General features: G+C 44.0%; 1 protein-coding gene across 1 annotated transcript in view; it reads right to left on the minus strand.

The window, feature by feature from the left end:
- RMI1 (RecQ mediated genome instability 1) overlaps nucleotides 1-12,260 on the minus strand; it is a 274,637-nt gene that overhangs the window by 65,277 nt on the left and 197,100 nt on the right. The gene's annotated exons all lie outside the window — the stretch shown is intronic.

Genomic DNA, 12,260 nt, shown 5'->3' on the forward strand with positions numbered 1-12,260 from the left:
CCTCCCCCCTTTTCTCTCTCTCCTCTCTCTAAAAACATATAAGTGATATATTAAAAAAAAAAAAAAAAAAAAGCAGGGGAGGCAGTGCAAGGCTGTATGGTGCTCTTTGGTAGGCAAGATCCAGTTGTCTTCAGTGCCACTAAGCACAACCTACACCCATGACCCAAGATATCTGTTGAAGAGTGCAAGTGTTGACAGGAAGGCTCTAGCAGCTACTACATGCAATTTTACTGACCACAACTTAGTCCTATAACCACGGAACTTCCAGGGAGGCCAGGAGAGTAGTCTCAATTCTGTCATTGGGTACCAGCTGAACTATGTAAGGCGAATGGATGGATATTGGCTGTGAGGTCGGTTGGCAATGAGGGAAGGTCACGTGAGGAACCAGGCCCGGGAACTTTGGCTGGAACCCCCCCACACCCATGCACACCAAAAGAAACTTCCTAAGAGCCCTCTGAAAAAGAATGACTGTCAGCCAATGAAATTTTGCCATGTCATATCAACCCAACCACCCTACCGATGCTATAAATCCCCTCCCCCCCCGTGGGAGAATCTGCACAACTTCTCTGGCCTGTTTTGTGGACCAGAGAACCTCATCCGGGATGCGCTCTACTAAATAAAGCTTCTGCTATTCTGCATTTGGTGGCTACACCCTTCTTTCTTCCTCGGCGGGGAAAATAGCTTATGTTTGGTGCCAAAACCCGGGAGGAGTTTGAAGTCTGCAAGGGTCCGCTCCTCTCCCCTTCCCTTCCGAGGAAGAACCAGGACCACTGACTTTCCACCCATTTTGGCACATGGTGCGGTAAGTCCCCTGCCTCCAGCCTCCCCTCAGTTCTTTCTGCTGAGACTCCCTGTCCAGAATCGCAGCTGTGTCAGGGACCTCTTATCCGTTCTGAGTGCATGTGTGCCCTTGGAGACGTCCCGGACACACCCACTCTACCTAACCATCCAGTGGCCAGAGCTTGAGTTGCAAGACGCCAATTCTCATCTCTGATCACTCTGAGGGCTGAGGGTGGCCATAGAGGCACAGGAATCTAAGCCTGACTCAAAAACACTCCTGGAGTGCCTTATCTGGAATCTCTCCCTCCCTAAAGAAGAAGAAACTGATCTTCACCGTGGCTGGGCCACTATACCCACTGGATAATCGAACCAGGTGGCTGGCCTCCTGAAGGGACTTTTGATTCAAACACCCTCACCAATTTAATTATTGCCAAAGAACTGGGAAATGGTTGGAGATCCCTTACATTCAGGGCTTCTAGTATTTGTGCTCCCATCCTAATCTCTGTGCCACCTATTCTACGGCACAGGCCCTTTTTGGCCAGAGAAACCTCACCTAAACCGTCCACTCCTGATCTTTCCTTCTCAGCTGACCCCCAACTCTCTCTCCCCCTCCTGCCTGACCTCTGGGGGGCACCCCTCCCTCAGGACCCCTCTCTGGTCCCTCTGCAGACCTCTTCTGCTTGGGTCTCTTCCCTCCAGGAAGCCCTCTCCCCTGCCGGCCAGGAGCCCCTCCCTTCTCTGCTGTGTTCTTTTTTTTTTTTTTTTTTTAAGATTTTATTTATATATTTAAGAGAGGAGAGAGAGAGAGAGAGAGAAAGGAGACACAAGGTGGGAGGAGCAGGAAGCATCAACTCCCATATGTACCTTGACCGGGTAAGCCCAGGGTTTTGAACCGGCAACCTCAGCTTTCCAGGTCGATGCTTTATCCACTGCGCCACCACAAGTCAGGCTCCGCTGTATTCTTAAGCCCCTCCCTCGTCAGGCCCTCCTCTGCAGGCCGTTGGCCCTCACGTGGATTTGCAGGGCTCCTGACCCCATGGCCCAACCCCGGTCTTCTTGCAGGAAGGCCTGGCCCTGTCCTGCCTCTGCCTCTGGCGTTTCTGGCTGGATCTGGGTGCCGGGCTTCCCAAGAGTCCCCCCCTCTTATTCTCAACCCCCAAACTCCTATCCAAGACCTGATGAACATGGCATTTAAGGTTTTTAATGGTCGGGAGGAACAGGCCAAGGCTGCTTGCCAGGCCCACATGCAGCAAAAAGTAATGCTCCAAACCCAGGCTCTTGTGGCAGCCCTGAGGCCAGCAGAGCAACAGGGGCAAGGCATTGAACGTGTCCGAACCAATGTGGCAGGGAGGATCACTGGTCTTGGCAGTGCCCCTGACCGCAGCCATCCACTGAGCCCTGCCCTAACTGCAAGCAGCCCGGTCACTGGTGGAGCGATTGACCCTTTTGGGCAACAGGCTCTTACAAGCCACCCAAATGGGAGGCCAAGCCAGCCAGGCAGGCCCATCACTTGAACTCCTCCGCCTCATGGACGACTGACACGACCCGGACTCCAAGACCCCTATCACCCTCGCCAAGCCCAGGGTATCCTGCAGGTAGTGGGTAAGTCCATCTCATTTCTTGTGGATACGGGGGCTACCTTCTCTGTTTTGCCATCACACTCTGGATCTCTAGTTCCCTCACAGGTCTCGGTTATGGGAGTGGATGGGACCCCTTCTTTCCCCCTTCGCACGCCACCCCTGACATGCAGTTTGGATGGAATCCCCTTTTCACACTCCTTCAGATTCTTTCTCTCCTCGACCTAATAGGCTTCTTTAGACACTGAATTCCCAATTTTTCTCTTAGCCAAACCCCCCCTCCTCTTGCCACCTACCTCCCCTTTCTGTCTTTATTCCGCCATCTTCTCAGGGAATATGTGGACCGGACCCCTCCTCCCATAGGGCGTCCTGATGAAGCTCACCCAGCAGTCCCCCTCCAGCCAGGAGACAGGGTTCTTCTGAGGGAGCTCCAACCCGACTCCCTACAGCCCAGGTGGACGGGACCCCATACGGTAATATTGACACTCCTACTGCAGCTAAGCTCCCAGGGCAAACACCTTGGTACCATGTCTCTCACCTCAAGTTTGCCCCCATGCAGGACTGCCGGCAGTCAGAACCACTAGGCCCCACCTGTCTCCGGCTCACCAAAAGGTTGGGCCCTGCAGATCCTCCTTTTGCTCCTGTCCCTCCCACCGGGAACCTGCAACCAGAGTGAGCTAAAGCAGGAAGCAATGCTGTTCAATGAGACTGGCCCAATGGAAGAATGCATTGGGGTCCTCAACCATCTACAAGAGAAACTGCACAAGGACCTCTCCTCCTACAACCCACTTAACTCCTGGTGGCAGCCACCCATCCTCACCTGGGCTGCCCCTATCCTAGGTCCTCTTCTACTTATCAGCATATTACTCATATTTTTTCCTCTTTTTTAAATCCTTACAGGACCACATCCATGAGGTTTCTCGAGTCACGGTCAATCAGATGTTCCTATACCCACATACACGACTCCCCTCAGAGCCACCACCTTCCGACCTCTCCTCCCAACAACTCCCCTAACCAGCAGGAAGTAGCCAAATGAATAGCGGTGCCCTTATCTAACATAAAAGGTCGGAATGTGAGGTCATTTGGCAATGAGGGAAGGTCACATGAGGAACCAGGCCCGGGAACTTTGGCTGGAACCCCCCACACCCATGCACACCAAGAGAAACTTCCCAAGAACCCTTTGAAAAAGAACGACTGTTTGTCAGCCAATGAAATTTCGCCACATCATATCAACCCAACCACCCTACCTGATGCTATAAATTACCCCACACACACACACACCCCAGCGGGAGAATCCGTGCGACTTCTCTGGCACATTTTGCTGACCAGGGAACCTCATCCGGGATGTGCTCCACTAAATAAAGCTTTTGCTATTCTGCATTTGGTGGCTAAGCCCTTCTTTCTTCCTCAGCGGGGAAAATACCTTACATTGGGAAACTAAGTTTTCATCACCAAACATGGACTTTGTAATTTTCATACCTGATACAGACTAAGAATTTAAATAACATTTTACCTCATAGTTTTAGCAGCCATTGGTGATTATTTTCCAGGTCTATTATTTTACTAGGGATTACAAAATAATAATGTTCTAATTCTAATATTCTTGGTTTTATGGGCCTTATATATGGATACTATTTTCTTGATGAATTTCAGGGGGGTCAGGGAAACATAATGAACATGGAACCAGCTTCTGAAGTTCTGGAAGATGAGAATGTAAAAGTAGGATCAGGAAGTTGATCTGGTTGTATTGATGCATTCTGCACACCCTCCCAAAGACAATTAATGAAAATGTGCCCAGCTCCTGGAGCCACCTGATCACAGCTCTCCATTCATAGAGGACTTTTATTCACTAGCAATAAACCAGTTCCCTAGCAGAGAGTAAACATTAGTTCTAATTCCTTGTTGACTCAGTTTCAATAACTTGTGCTCTTTGGCCATCCAATCATTTGCCTTCCTCTACAAACTCAAGTAATTTAGCCAACAGTGCCATGTTAGTGCCCTCCAACCAAAGTACACAGGTGCAGTTAATTATTTGTTGCAGCATGGGGCCTCTCAGTAAGAGGATGACTTGGGGGAGGCCCTAAGGAAGCAAGATTTTCTCTTGATTGGATGCTGTTAGAAAATGGACATTTCTATCACTGGAGGGCAGACTAGAACAAGGAAAAAGCTGAAAGTGGTAAAGAAGCAGCAGTCAATCAATTTCACCGAGATAAAAGGATGTTTGGTACAGTGTGTGTGACACAGTGGCTTTCTTTTCATCTGTGCTTAGATAAAATTATCAAGTGGCCTTATTTTGTTTCACTTTTTCATGGTCTCTAGTGACCGATTATCTGATGTTGGTATTCTGTGAGATCATGTTCAATGGGGGACTAACATGGCATAGCCAGGCCAGCTTTTGGTAGGGGCTGCTTTTGTTTCTTTCTCAACCTTAACTTTCCCCTAATTAGCATTAAAAAAAATTAATACATTTTATTCAGTTCAATTCAGAAATCTTACACTACGCTCCTTCATTGTGTCCCCTCCCCTGAAGCTGAATGGGTATTGGTTTAACAATCGGGAGAGGAGGCACAGGTTAAATGAGCCACAGTCTATGATTTAGGAATCAACTTTGAGGCAACTACACCTTCCTTTAACTTGTGAAAGAGATGTGACCCATCTCTTTCAGTGGACTTTAATCACGTTTTTTCTCTCCTTTCTTCCTCTTTCTTTCCTTCCCTCCCTTCTTCTCTCCCTTCCATCCTTTCTTTTATTTTCTTTTTTGTTTTCATTTTGGTTTTTGATTCTCAGCCCTTTGGTGGATGCTATTGTCTAAAACAAAACCTGAACAAGTAAGGAAATTGATCTTATTCAGTCTATTGCAATATGAAGAGTACCCCAGATCCAAAGTTAAAATCTCTTGGCAGGGTGGGCATTACCCTAGTCTTTTATAGGGAAAAGCAGACAAGTTACAGGTGTTCTGGAGGTGGGATTACAGGTTAGGTTGTTTTTAATCAGAAGAGGTTTCAGTCAGTTCACTGAACAAAAAATGTTTATCCCTGTGTCTAGCTAGTTTCAGGCAAACAATTCTGCTCTCAGCTAATCATTCATGTGACAAAGAATGAGAAATTACAGAGTCTGTGTCTGGCCTTATCAGCAGTTTGAGGCAAAAAGGAAAAAGATGTGCATTTGGCCTGATCAAAGGTGAATGAGGGAGACATGAGAAGAAGTCAACAGTTAGTCATACCTAAGTCACATAGAGAAGGATGGTCCTTTAGGTAAACCGTTTCCCAGAACATAAAAGAGTAGGGAGTTTCTTAATGTCACTGTTTTCTGAAAGTACAGAGAGCTCAGGTAGAAGTTCATCATTGTCACCACCAACCCTTTCTGGCGCTTGTGCATTGGTTGGTAACAAAGTAGGCTGCCATGGCCTAATCGACATTTTAATTTGTTCATTCATTTAATTTGTTGCCAAACCATGGGAGGTAATGACTTTTAAAGTAAGGAAGTTCAGAATTCGTACCTGTGAGTTCTCCACAGTGTAAAATGTCCAGAGTCAAGATCCATGGGTCTGGGCTCCACTAAGGGAATCACTGTATGCTCACTGCCTTGGTTCTATCATCAACTTTGGAACAAATCAGTTAAAATCTCTATGCTTATTTAATTTACCTATGAAATGGGATCATTTGACTCTGATTTTCTAGTTCTGGTTTCAATTTTCTTTTTATGCCATTTTATAGAATGTATGCATATCTCAAATCATTTATAAGATGAAGTAGGATGGGATTATGGTGGTTAATTTTATGTGTCAGCTTGTCTAGACTGTGGTGCCCAGTTGTTTGATCAAACACCAGTTCAGATGTTGCTGTGAAGATATTTTTTAGATATGATTAACATTTACAAGCAATTCACTTGAATAAAGCAGTTAAACTCCACAACATGGGACTCACCTAATCAGTTGAAGGCCTTACAAGCAAAGACAGAGTTTTCCAGAAGAAACAACTCTGCACCAAGACTAAAACATAGAAACCCTGCTTGAATTTCCCACTTGCTGGCCTGCCCTGCAGATCTTAGACTGAAGACTATAACATCAACTCTTATCCAAATTTCCAGTTTGTTGGTCTGCCCTACAGATCTTAGACTTGCCAGTTCCCGCAATCACGTGAGTCAATTCCTTAAAAGAAATCTCTTTTATTATCTCTCTAGATGGATGGGTAGAGATCTATAGATAGATAGATCTATAGATAAATAGATAGATGATAGATGATAGATAGATAGATAGATAGATAGATAGATAGATAGATAGATAGATGATAGATAGACCTGTCTCTACTTCTCTCTGTATTTTATTGGTTCTATTTCTCTGGAAAACCCTAACACAGGTATGAATAAATTATATGCCAAAATAATTTTTGTCTAACTCAAGACTATTGAGTATAAAACCAATAAATGTATGGTGAGACTAAATCACTTGTAAAATTCCTTTCAGATATAAATTCACTAGTTAAAGCAATTGGAAGTTTGAACAAATATATTATTGTGGCATTCATCTAAGTTTCTCTTCTCACGCACTACATTCCTTCTTTTCTGTTTCCTTTCTGTCTTGATTCCTTCCTTTGGGTTAAGGAAATTTAAGTTTTAACTGAAAAAAGCTAGACTGAAACTAGCTTAATGAAAAAGGAAATGTAATGATTAAAACAAGAGTAAATGCAGGGAGAGCGCTGGCCTTAGTCATGCCCAGACACCATATCTTGTATTTCTTTTTGCTCCAAATCTTTGCTAACAGCCCAAGCAAAAATCTGGGGTGTGGCTGATGAGCCTGGCTTGAATCCCAGCTTCCCCACACACCTCCTCACCCACCACCCCTGCCCCTGCTCTGGCCTGGGGCCAGGGCCAAGTAATTGGCCTGCCTGTGAAGTGGAGCAGGGGCAGTTTTTGGAGCAATAGAGCAGTTATAAGCAGGTATAGAAAGGAAAAGGGATGCTAAGCAGCCCAAACAACCTTGTCTTCTACATCTTTGTGTGGTCAGAATTTTTCAGTAGGTAGGGATCATTTCAAGTTGGGAACTGCTAAAGAAGAGCAAGGAAAAGGGTAAGGCTACACTCTGAGTTGGTTCAAGGAAAGAACTAACCCAATTTGCTGTCTGGAGGTGGAAAAAAACCTAATAACTCTCTCCCTTCTTTCACCATTTCTAGTTTGACATTCTCAGGATAAACTAAGGGTTGGTTGGCACGTAAATTAATCAGTATTCTTTGGTTGCATGAATGGAGTTCAATTATTAAGGCTCAATAACTGATAAAGCCTGAGTTTCAATAAAAATAAACAACAGGTCACAATGGTATTTAATAAGAAGTCTAGACATACTTACTTTGAGGAATAAAAATGGTATTTGAAAAACAAAAAAATCTATGGGTTTATAATCACACCATAAACCCCATAATCCAAAAAAAAAAAAAAAAAAAGAAAGAAAGAAACACTGTTGGTCGACCAATCTATTATTCTCAAAATCAATAAATAAAGGGGAAAAATCAAGTACATATCCTGCCATTTCTATATTAACTGCATTTCAGGACAATCTGATGGAGAGAAAGTTTTTCTTTATAGAATAATTTCAGCTAATAAATGCAAAAAGGAATATTAAAACGACAACATTACCATTCTGTAATCCCAAATGAAAGAATAGATCTGGAAAATCACCATCAATGGCTGTTGAAATCATAAGGTAAAATATTGATGGGGAACTTTTTTATGGATGGATTAGGCTGAAAGCACCCGAATTCACTATTATTCTCTTTTTTTTTTTAGACCAACAGTCTCAGTTCATTGTTTTATGAATACGTTTTTAAAGATATATAGATCTAGGTATAGTTCTCACACACATTCACATCTCTCATTACTAATCATAACATCTCTAAAAGTTGGATATGCAAACATTATGTGCCTGCTGGTGTGTTGTAATAAGAAGTACACAGTCTTATTTGTGAATGATTCTTGCCAGAAAAATTGAACTTGAATCTAATCAAGAATCTAGATCTAACTACTGGTTTACAGGAAATGTAGGAAATAGAGGAACAGGTTAAATGACAACAGAAAGATGCAAGTTGCCAAATCTAGAATGTGAGACATTCTAAAGGACAAACGACATAGTTTCTTCAACAAATAGTTTAAAAACAAAACAAAACGGTTGCGATTGGCAAGGATCTAGAGAAATTGGAACGCTGTGCAACTGTTGGTGGAAATGTAAAATAGTATAGCCACTATAGAAAATAGTATGGCAGGCCCTGGCCGGTTGGCTCAGTGGTAGAACGTCGGCCTGGCGTGCAGAAGTCCCGGGTTTGATTCCTGGCCAGGGCACACAGGAGAAGCGCCCATCTGCTTCTCCACCCCTCCCCCTCTCCTTCCTCTCTGTCTCTCTCTTCCCCTCCTGTAGCCCAGGCTCCACTGGAGCAAGGATGGCCCGGGCGCTGGGGATGGCTCCTCGGTCTCTGCCCCAGGCTCTAGAGTGGCTCTGGTCACAACAGAGCGACGCCCCGGAGGGGCAGAGCATCGCCCCCCGGTGGGCAGAGTGTCACTCCCTGGTGGGCGTGTCGGGTGGATCCCGGTTGGGCGCATGCGGGAGTCTGTCTGACTGTCTCTCCCCGTTTCCGGCTTCAGAAAAATGCAGAAAAAAAAGAAAAGAAAATAGTATGGCAGTTCCTCAAAAAATAACAAATAGGATTACCATATGATTCAGACATTCTACTTTGGGGTATATCCAAAAGAAGTAAAAGATCTTAAAGAGATATTTGTATACCTTTGTTCATAGCAGCATTATTTATAACAGTCACAAGTTGGAAGCAACACAAGTGCCCCATAAGTGATGAATGGATAAACAAAATGTGTGGATATTATTCCACACAATGGAATATTATTCAGCCTTTAAAAAGGAAATTGTGACAAAGGCTACAACATGGATGAACCTTGAGGACATTAGGCTAAGTGAAATAAGCTAGTCACAAAAGGACAAATAGTGTATGATTCCACTATTTGAAGTGCCTAACATAGTCAAATTCATAGCGATGGAAAATACAATGGTGGTTGCCAGGAGCTGGGGAACAGGGTGAATGGGGAATTGTTGTTTAACTTTAGAATATTGAGTTTTAGGTTTTTAAGATAAGAGTTCTGGAGATTGGTTACACAATGTGAATGCACTTAACAGTACCGAACCGCATATAGTACTTAAAAATGGTTAAGATGGTAAATTTTATGTTATGTGTATTTTTTCACAATTTTCATAAACGTGGGGATAACTGTTACTGTTTAAAAGATAATTAAGGAGCATATCAACCAAATGCTACACAAGGACCATGTTTGGATCTTGATTTGAGCAAATAAACTGAGAGGAGGCGGGAAGGGAAAGAAAAGAAAGGGAGAGGCATTATGCAGAAGGCTATATAGCTCAGCACAGTCTTTGGGGAGGTGGTGTTGACTTTGTCATAGGACACACATAGACTTCAGATTTCCTCTGCCACTTACCAAATTGAGCAAATTACTTGTTTGTTTTTTACTTGTTTTTGTTTTTAAATTTTTATTTCCATAAACATTTATTGAATCTATGCAATGAGCTTAGTATTTACTGTGCATTAAACACTGACTGCTCAACAATGGAGACATAAAAATAAATAATCCATGGTCTCCGCTGATAAAAGGCAAGAAATAGCAGGGATAAGTCTAGAAAGGTAGGCAAAAAGTAGAATATAGAAGGTCTTGTATGCCATGTCAAGAAGATTGGACTTTATCATAATGAGCCATTGAAGTTCTTACTTTTTAAAAGTTGTCCTTTATGTCTATAAAAATAATGTACTATAAGTTAGGAAAAAATTAAATGCAATCTCAATAAAATATCAATGGAACTTTCTTCTGGAAATTTTCAAATTAATTCAAAAGTTCTTTAGGAAGACAAATGCCAAGAATAGCTAAGAAAACTTAAAACAATAAGGAAGGGTTTGCCCTATCTAATAGCAAAATATATCAGAAAGTTATAGTAATTAAGGCAGCATGGTATTGGTATAGGAATGAATTAATTGATGCAACAGAATTGATGCAAATTAAATGAATTCATGAATATGTAAGAATATGTTCTATTTCATAGAATCTAAGACATAATTTTCCACATTTCATTTTGAGTTATATGAACTGAAATATATTTTCTTATTTAAGATAATTTGATTTGGGGTTTCTATTACTTGTAAGCTAAAGCACCCTAATGATAAACTTTTCAAACAAGTTTTTCTTTTTTTCTTAAGTAAGCCAGTGTTGGTTTCTGTTCTTGGAACCAAGGCCCTAATTGATTCAACTTTTAAAATGACCTTTAATTGAAACCTATAGCCTAACCTATGGTGGCATAGTGTATAAAGCAGTAGTCCCCAACCCGTGGGCCATGGACAATACTGGTCCATGGGCCATTTGGTACCGGTCCTCAGAGAAAGAATAACTTACATTATTTCCGTTTTATTTATATTTAAGCCTGAACGATGTTTTATTTTTTTTAAATGACCAGATTCCCTCTGTTACAACCGTCTAAGACTCACTCCTGACGCTTGTCTTGGTCACGTGATATGTTGCCGCTAAAATTAAACCCATAAACTAGCAAAATGAGTGAAAAACAAAATTCCATCGAAAGTTTTTTTGCGAAGTGGAAAAGGGCCAGTGAGGAGACAGAAGAAGAACCTACGACCTCGAAGAAAAAGAAGGCTTCATTTAACAGACAATACCAGGAGTCCTACTTGAAGTGTGGATTTATTACAACTGGTGATTCTCACGCACCAAGGCCGCTCTGCATAATATGTGGTGACTGGCTAAGTAATGAGGCAATGAAACCTTCAAAACTGCTTTGCCACTTGGAGACCAAGCACCCTACTTTAAAAGACAAGCCTTCTGAGTATTTCGAAAGAAAAAAGCATGAACAAGAAGGACAGAAACAATTACTGGTGGCCACTACATCAATAAATACGAGTGCACTGAGAGCACCATACTTGGTGGCTAATTGTATTACTATGGCTAAGAACACATTCACCATTGGTGAAGAATTGATCCTTGGCCCTGGCTGGTTGGCTCAGTGATAGAGAGTCGGCCTGGCGTGCAGGAGTCCCGGGTTTGATTCTTGACAAGGGCACACAGGATAAGTGTCCATCTGCTTCTCCACCCCTCCCCCTCTCTTTCTCTGTCTCTCTCTTCCCCTCCCGCAGCCAAGGCTCCATTGGAGCAAAGTTGGCCCGGGCGCTGAGGAAGGCTCTAGCAGGCATCCCCAAACTATGGCCCGCGGGCCGCATGTGGCCACCTGAAACCGTTTATACAGCTCCCGCCGCACTTCCGGAAAGGGGCACCTCTTTCACTGGAGAGGAGTGGTCAGTGAGAGGAGCACTGTATGTGGTGGCCCCCCAACGGTCTGAGGGACAGTGAACTGGCCCCCTGTGTAAAAAGTTTGGGGACCCCTGCGGGTCTATGGCCTCTGCCTCAGGCACTAGAATGGCTCTGGTTGCAACAGAGCGACCCCTGGATGGGCAGAGCATCGCCCCCTGGTGGGAGTGCCGGGTGGATCCCAGTCGAGCGTGTGCGGGAGTCTGTCTGACTGCCTCCCAGTTTCCAACTTCAGAAAAATACAAAAAAAAACAACAAAGAATCGATCCTGTCCTGGCCGGTTGGTTCAGCGGTAGAGCGTCGGCCTGGCGTGCGGGGGACCCGGGTTCGATTCCCGGCCAGGGCACATAGGAGAAGCGCCCATTTGCTTCTCCGCCCCCTGCCCCCCTCCTTCCTCTCTGTCTCTCTCTTCCCCTCCCGCAGCCAGGGCTCCATTGGAGCAAAGATGGCCTGGGCGCTGGGGATGGCTCCTTGGCCTCTGCCCCAGGCGCTAGAGTGGCTCTAGTCACGGCAGAGCGACGCCCCGGA

This window comes from Saccopteryx bilineata, chromosome 2, assembly GCF_036850765.1.
Source record: "Saccopteryx bilineata isolate mSacBil1 chromosome 2, mSacBil1_pri_phased_curated, whole genome shotgun sequence".
Taxonomy (NCBI): domain Eukaryota; kingdom Metazoa; phylum Chordata; class Mammalia; order Chiroptera; family Emballonuridae; genus Saccopteryx; species Saccopteryx bilineata.